Below are 8,417 nucleotides of genomic sequence, written 5' to 3' on the forward strand. Positions count from 1 at the left end.
TACCAACAGTATTCTTCACAGAGCTAGAAAAAATAATTTCACAATTTGTATGGAAATACAAAAAACCTCGAATAGCCAAAGCGATCTTGAGAAAGAAGAATGGAACTGGAGGAATCAACCTACCTGACTTCAGGCTCTACTACAAAGCCACAGTTATCAAGACAGTATGGTACTGGCACAAAGACAGAAATATTGATCAATGGAATAAAATAGAAAGCCCAGAGATAAATCCACGCACATATGGACACCTTATCTTCGACAAAGGAGGCAAGAATATACAATGGATTAAAGACAATCTCTTTAACAAGTGGTGCTGGGAAATCTGGTCAACCACTTGTAAAAGAATGAAACTGGACCACTTTTTTCTTTTTCTTATTTCCTGACAATGAAGCTTAGTTAATTTCTTAATATATCTTGTCTTCTAATACTTGCCTTTAAAGCTATAAATGTCTAACCACTTCTTTAGCTGCCTCCAGTCAATTCACATATATATATATATAATACAGAATATAGTTTATATATTCTTCATAAATATCTTATATATATCTTTTATACATGTATGCCATTATATCCCTATTGAAATTTTATTTTTCAAAATTATACACTAGTAATTTGGATATGTTGTTTAATTCATAAGTATCTGGAAAATTTTATATTTTAGTTATAAACTTCCAATTGAATTATATATATGTATATTTTCTGTGGCTTCCCAGGTGACACTAATGGTAAAGAACCTGCCTGCCATTGCAGGAGACATAAGAGAAATAGGTTCGATCCCTGGGCCAGGAAGATCCCCTGGAGAAAGACATGGCAACCCGCTCCAGTATTCTTGCCTGGAGAATCCCATGTACAGAGAGGAGCCTGATGGGCTATGGTCCAAAGGGTGGCAAAGAGTCACACACAACTGAGTGACTAAGCACTCATATGCTGTTTATATTGCTGAACTGAGTCTCCATGAGCCGCACTTTGAGATAAATAGAAGAGTCCCACAAATTTTTTTTCTTTCTTCACTCTCACACAAATACAGACTATCGACAATTTCATCTGCAACAGAAATAAGTTTTAAATGACTTGTTCTGAAGTTGCCATTCATCATTTCTGGAAATCAGATCAGATGTCATGTGCAAAGACAAAGAATGAACTTGAACTGACTTTGAAGGTCATTATTTAAAAGAGAAGTTTCTACATATTTCATTTCTATCTAGATTGGACTTTTCCCTTTTGGTGGTTTGACTTCAATTTTTTCTTTTATGCTTTTTCCCCAAAAGAGTTCTCTAAGTCTAGATCTGCTCGGTGATCTGGTGGCATCTCTGGAGGTAGAGTCTATTGTCAAAATTGTGATTAAGGTCCCAATGAATATAATTAGAAAAGAATCACTCTTGGAGATGCACCAATTGAATGCCTTAATTATATGTGGTGTAGTTTAAAGGTAGATAAAGTGTTTACAGACATTTTCCCTTACCTCTGAGAGTATTAGCCTATACCAGTGCTCACATGACTGACTTCTTCATGAATTAAAATGATGGACTCAAAAAGATAATAAATACATATATATATAAAGTATGTATATAAAATTATTCTCCATCTTTCAGAAAACCCAAAATTCAGCAATACTGAATGAAGACAGAATAGTATAACTGATCGAGAATGAAAATGTGGTAAATACTATTTCTCTGTTTCACTTTTATTGTTATAAAACAAAAAGAGCAATTTTTGTTTGAGAATTCACACAGAACTTACAATTTTCTCTCTACTCAAAATGTTGATTTAACATTTGCTTTTTAAAAGGAGAAATTCTGCCAGCAATAAATATTTTAAATCTCTGCTTACAATCAAGAATAAAATTTCTTTGGGCAACAGGACATTTAGATTCATTCTGAAAATTCCAGCAATTTGAAGAGTAATATTTTTCTGAAAGACTGAAAATAAATCTGATTTTCTACAAACATGAAAAATGTTCAGTTCAAGGTGCAGTAATGCTGCATGTATCTTGCTCTCTGTGTTCCAAGAGATGGCATCAGTGCCTCAAGGACAAAGAAGAAGGCACCAGAGCCCAGAACATCAATTGAAAATCTTTCTCCTTATGCAGGTAACTCAGGAAGTGTATTGAGAAACAAGATTCTGAACTAGGCTTTCCATTTTGCAACAGTACACTGGTGGGGTGAGAATTCAGTCCTTTAAAAGTTCTCCTATCTGATTCTCATGATCAGCCAAATCAGGAGTCCTTTGCTATTGCTAAAATTTTTTGGAATCAGTTTTACTATGTAATACTTTTTTAGAATACTTTCAAATTTTAAAGATCCAGAACAGATTTATCTTCTCTAAAATCAAGTGTACCTAGAAACTAACTTCAAGTGTATCCATCTGGGGGAATTTTAAAGGACAGATACTTCTAAATCTCATGATAAGTTCAAATGATAATGTTCTCTAAGCATTGATTGTTAACATGTTAAAAATTAGAAGATGATATAACATCTGTAGAACTTGATCAAGTGGCTTTAAAGAACCCAGAGTAATACTGTCGTAAGCAAGCTGTTACTTCAATTCCTATTTTTCTCTTCACAGGTGAGCTTCAGCATCTAACCATATGTGTGTTTGCCATTTAGATGTGTTCTTTTTTAATTGCTTGTTTTTAATTCATATATTTTATATTTAATTTATATTTTATTAGTTAATTCTTTAGAGATCTTTGTCTATTTTAGATACTATTTCCAATTATACCTTATAAGATGTAAATGATTTCCAGTAACTACCTATATCTATTGATGTTGTGGTATCTTTTCCTAAATCCTTAAAAATAATGGAAAAATTCTAAGACATCTGTTTGGAATTTCAGTGATTTGTTAAGAAGATTCTTCTACCGGAAGAATGGAGAAAATCATCTTCTTTACTAGCTGTAATGTAAATATGAAGTAAATCTTGCTTTACTTTTTTTTTATTGAGTCTTTAATCAATTTTTATTTTTGTGTAAGGTATTAGCTATATATACAATTTAATTAGCTTCCAAATTGAAAGCTAGTTCTAGTTGTGGAAATTCATTTATTTTGTAATGTGTCCTTTTTCCACATAGTTTAAAATTATAAAGATCCAGAATAGACTTACCTTCTCTAATATCAAGTGTTCCTGGAAACCAACTTCAAATATCTCTATCTGGGGATATTTTAAAGGGCAGGTATTTCTAAATGTCTAAATTGATAGGTTTAACTGATAATGTTCTCTAAGCATTGTTTTTTAATATGTTAAACATTAGAAGATGATGTAGTATCTGTAGAACTTCACTGACTTATCTAATCACTTGCCTCCTCCTTATAATATTGCTGAAGTTAGGGAGGATATTTTAATCAGGCTGGTATTATAATCTTTGAAAGTATTAGAATATAATAACCATACTGCCTATTGGTTCAATAAGTAAATGAATTATTTTAATTTTTCAGGCAGCCATGTGTAAGAATTATATTTACAGCCAATTCTGTTCTGAGCTCTGAAATATGATATATAGAAAAATCTATGGAACAAAGGAGAAATGTAACTGAGTTTGTCCTCTTGGGACTCACTCAGAGTGTCCAGGGTCAGAAAATATTATTTGCTGTGTTCTTGCTCATCCACATTGTGACCACGGTGGGCAAACTACTCATTGTCCTGACTGTGGTGTTCAATACAACCCTGGATGCCCCTATGTACTTTTTCTTGGCTACTTATCATTTATGGATGCTGTTACTACAGTCATGCCAAATATGATCACAGATTTACTCTATGAAAAGAAAACCATTTCCTTCCAAGCTTGCATAACACAACTTTTTATAGGACACTTATTTGGTGGTGCTGAGATTTTACTCCTGGTGGTCATGGCCTATGACCACTATGTGGCCATCTGCAAACCCTTGCATTATTTGACCATCATGAGTCAGCGAGTGTGTGTTATGTTTCTTCTCCTAGCCTGGGTTGGTGGGTTTTTACATGCTGTAGTTCAACTTCTCTTTGTTTACAGCCTTCCTTTCTGTGGCCCCAATGTAACTGACCACTTCATCTGTGACATGTACCCCTTGTTGAAACTTGCTTGCACTGACACCTACATTATTGGCCTCACAGTGGTTGCCAATGATGGGGCGATCTGTGTGGTCATCTTCATGCTCTTACTCATCTCCTATGGGGTCATCCTGCACTCCCTGAAGAATCTTAGTCAGGAAGGGAGGTGCAAAGACTTGTCCACCTGTGGTTCCCACATCATTGTGGTGGTCCTCTTTTTTGTGCCCTGTATTTTTATGTATGTGAGACCTCCTTCCACCTTCAGTTCAGTTCAGTCGCTCAGTCGTGTCCGACTCTTTGTGACCCCATGATTCGCAGCATGCCAGGCCTCCCTGTCCATCACCAACTCCTGGAGTTCACTTAAACTCACGTCCATCGAGTCAGTGATGCCATCCAGCCATCTCATCCTCTCTCGTCCCCTTTTCCTCCTACCCCCAATCCCTCTCAGCATCAGAGTCTTTTCCAATGAGTCAACTCTTCGTATGAGGTGGCCAAAGTATTGGAGTTTCAGCTTTAGCATCATTCCTTCCAAAGAAATCCCAGGGCTGATCTCCTTCAAAATGGACTAGTTGGATCTCCTTGCAGTCCAAGGGACTCTCAAGAGTCTTCTCCAATACCACAGTTCAAAAGCATCAATTCTTCGGCGCTCAGCCTTCTTCACAGTCCAACTCTCACATCTATATATGACCACAGGAAAAACCATAACCTTGACTAGATGGACCTTTGTTGGCAAAGTAATGTCTCTGCTTTTGAATATGCTATCTAGGTTGGTCATAACTTTCCTTCCAAGGAATAAGCATCTTTTAATTTCATGGCTGCAATCACCATCTGCAGTGATTTTGGAGCCCCAAAAAATAAAGTCTGACACTGTTTCCCCATCTATTCCCCATGAAGTGATGGGACTGGATGCCATGATCTTCGTTTCCTGAATGTTGAGTTTTAAGCCAACTTTTTCACTCCCCACTTTCACTTTCATCAAGAGGCTTTTTAGTTCCTCTTCACTTTCTGCCATAAGGGTGGTGTCATCTGCATATCTGAGGTTATTGATATTTCTCCCAGCAATCTTGATTCCAGCTTGTGTTTCTTCCAGTCCAGCATTTCTCATGATGTACTGTGCATAGAAGTTAAATTGATAAATCCTTGACTGTGTATTACACAATTATCACTCCTATGTTGAACTCTCTAATCAATACTCTGAGAAATGCTGAGATGAAAAATGCCATGAAAATGCTCTGGACTAATAAAAGAAAATGAGGCAACAGGAAAGTGTATCACCTATTTTCAATGAAACATTGCTCTTTCCATGAAAGCCTTGTATAATTTTTTAACTGTAGTAAATTTTTTCTTAGGTTTAATAGCTTGCAATAATAAAAAATAAGACCTAACACCTTGATTCACATCTCTCCACTCAAAGACAGCCCACATAAATATTTGAAGTAGATATTTTGTTTGTATTGGTCAGATAATTTTCATATCTTATTTTTTATATAGCTTAACATCTTAATATTGAAGAACAGTGATGTTTCAAACAGTATAATACTAAGCATAAAGAGGCTAAGAATACAAAAGTAATCTGAATGAAAAAGGTATATAGGCCGAAAATAATCAAATCATAGTTATTTTGCCAACTGGACAAATGTATTTTTGCATTAAGTGGAGAAGTTCTGTTTTGCAATCGACATGATCAAAGACAGAAATTTAATCTTTTAATTTGTAGAGATATTTTAAATGATCAGTTAAAAATATTTGTTAATTACCTTTGTTCATTAGTCTGTTCAGTTCAATTCAGTTGCTCAGTCATATCCGACTCTTTGTGATCCCATGAACCTCAGCATTCCAGGCCTCCCTGTCCATCACCAACTCCTGAAGCCTAACCAAACTTCATGTCGGTTGAGTCAGTAATGACATCCAACCATCTCATCCTCTGTCATCCCCTTCTCCTTCCTTCAATCTTTCCCAGCATCTGGGTCTTTTCAAATGAGTCAGCTCTTTGCATCAGGTGGCCAAAGTATTGGAGTTTCAGCTTCAACATCAGACCTTCCAATGAACACCTAGGACTGATCTCTTTTAGGATGGACTGGTTGGATCTCCTTGCAGTCCAAGGGACTCTCAAGAGTCTTCTGCAACACCACAGTTCAAAAGCATCAGTTTTCGGTATTTAGCTTTCTTTCTTTTTTTAATTTAAATTTATGTATTTTAATTGGAGGCTAATTACAATACTGTATTGGTTTTGCCATATATCAACATGAATCTGCTACGGGTGTACATGTGTTCCCCATGCTGAACCCCCCTCCCACCTCCCTCCCCATACCATCCCTCTGGGTCATCCCAGTGCACAAGCCCAAGCATCCTACATCCTGCATCAAACCTGAACTGGCAATTAGTTTCTTATATGATATTATACATGTTTCATTGCCATTCACCGAAATCATCCCACCCTCTCCCTCTCCCACAGGGTCCAAAAGACTGTTCTATACATCTGTGTCTCTTTTGCTGTCTCACATACACAGTTATCGTTACCATCTTTCTAAATTCCATATATATGTGTTAGTATAATGTATTGGTGTTTTTCTTTCTGGCTTACTTCACTCTGTATAATGTCCATCAGCAGATGAATGGATAAAAAAGCTGTGGCACATTTACACAATGGAGTATTACTCAGCTATTAAAAAGAATGCATTTGAATCAGTTCTAATTGCACTCATCTCACATGCTAGTAAAATAATGCTCAAAATTCTCCAAGCCAGGCTTCAGCAATATGTGAACAGTGAACTCCCTGATGTTCAAGCTGGTTTTAGAAAAGGCAGAGGAACCAGAGATCAAATTGCCAACATCTGCTGGATCATGGAAAAAGCAAGAGAGTTCCAGAAAAACATCTATTTCTGCTTTATTGACTATGCCAAAGCCTTTGACTGTGTGGATCACAATAAACTGTGGAAAATTCTGAAAGAGATGGGAATACCAGACCACTTGACATACCTTTTGAGAAATCTGTATGCAGGTCAGGAAGCAACAGTTAGAATTGGACATGGAACAGCAGACTGGTTCCAAACAGGAAAATGAGTACGTCAAGGCTGTATATTGTCACTCTGCTTATTTAACTTCTATGCAGAGAACATCAGGAGAAATGCTGGACTGGAAGAAACACAAGCTGGAATCAGGAGTGCCGGGAGAAATATCAATAACCTCAGATATGCAGATGACACCACCCACCCTTATGGCAGAAAGTGAAGAGGAACTAAAAAGCCTCTTGATGAAAGTGAAAGTGAAGAGTGAAAAAGTTGGCTTAAAGCTCAACATTCAGAAAACGAAGATCATGGCATCCAGTCCCACCACTTCATGGGGAATAGATGGGGAAACAGTGTCAGACTTTATTTTGGGGGGCTCCAAAATCACTGCAGATGGTGACTGCAGCCGTGAAATTAAAAGACGCTTACTCCTTGGAAGGAAAGTAATGACCAACCTAGATCGCATATTGAAAAGCAGAGACATTACTTTGCCAACAAAGGTCCATCTAGTCAAGGCCATGGTTTTCCCTGTGGTCATGTATGGATGTGAGAGTTGGACTGTGAAGAAGGCTGAGCGCCGAAGAATTGTTGCTTTTGAACTGTGGTATTGGAGAAGACTCTTGAGAGTCCCTTGGACTGCAAGGAGATCCAATCAGTCCATTCTGAAGGAGATCAGCCCTGGGATTTCTTTGGAGGGAATGATGCTGAAGCTGAAACTGCAGTACTTTGGCCACCTCATGCAAAGAGTTGACTCATTGGAAAAGACTCTGATGCTGGGAGGGATTGGGGGCAGGAGGAAAAGGGGACGAGAGAGGATGAGATGGCTGGATGGCATCACTGACTCAATGGACGTGAGTCTGAGTGAACTCCGGGAGCTGGTGATGAAGAGGAAGGCCTGGCGTGCTGTGATTCATGGGGTTGCAAAGAGTCAGACATGACTGAGCGACTGAACTGAACTGAATTGAATGAGGTGGATGAAACTGGAGCCTATTCTCAGCTTTATTTATAGTTCAACTTTCACTTCCATACATGTCCACTGGAAAAACCATAGCCTTGACTAGAGGGACCTTTGTTGACAAAGTGATGTTTCTGCTTTTTAATATGCTGTCTAGGTTGGTCATAACTTTCTTCCAAGGAGTCAGTGTCTTCTAATTTCATGGCTGCAATCACCATGTTCACCAAGTCAGAAAAAGTTATTTAACTGTCTTTGTGTTCCCTGTTCCTTATACAATATATGGGAATAGAATCCACTTCATATAAAGTGTGTCAATTCCTTGAACTATGAATCTATTGGAGTGAGTATTTTTATTTATAAATTTGATTTGATTAACTCTTCTTATATTAACTACATATATTTTTACAACTAATTACTGTTCTTTGACA

General features: G+C 37.2%; 1 pseudogene; it reads left to right on the forward strand.

The window, feature by feature from the left end:
* The first annotated feature begins 3,507 nt into the window (after positions 1-3,507).
* On the forward strand, positions 3,508-5,280 carry LOC139176134 (olfactory receptor 4A47-like; annotated as a pseudogene).
* Positions 5,281-8,417: the final 3,137 nt, after the last annotated feature.

The sequence above is a fragment of the Bos indicus genome, chromosome 15 (genome assembly GCF_029378745.1).
Source record: "Bos indicus isolate NIAB-ARS_2022 breed Sahiwal x Tharparkar chromosome 15, NIAB-ARS_B.indTharparkar_mat_pri_1.0, whole genome shotgun sequence".
Taxonomy (NCBI): domain Eukaryota; kingdom Metazoa; phylum Chordata; class Mammalia; order Artiodactyla; family Bovidae; genus Bos; species Bos indicus.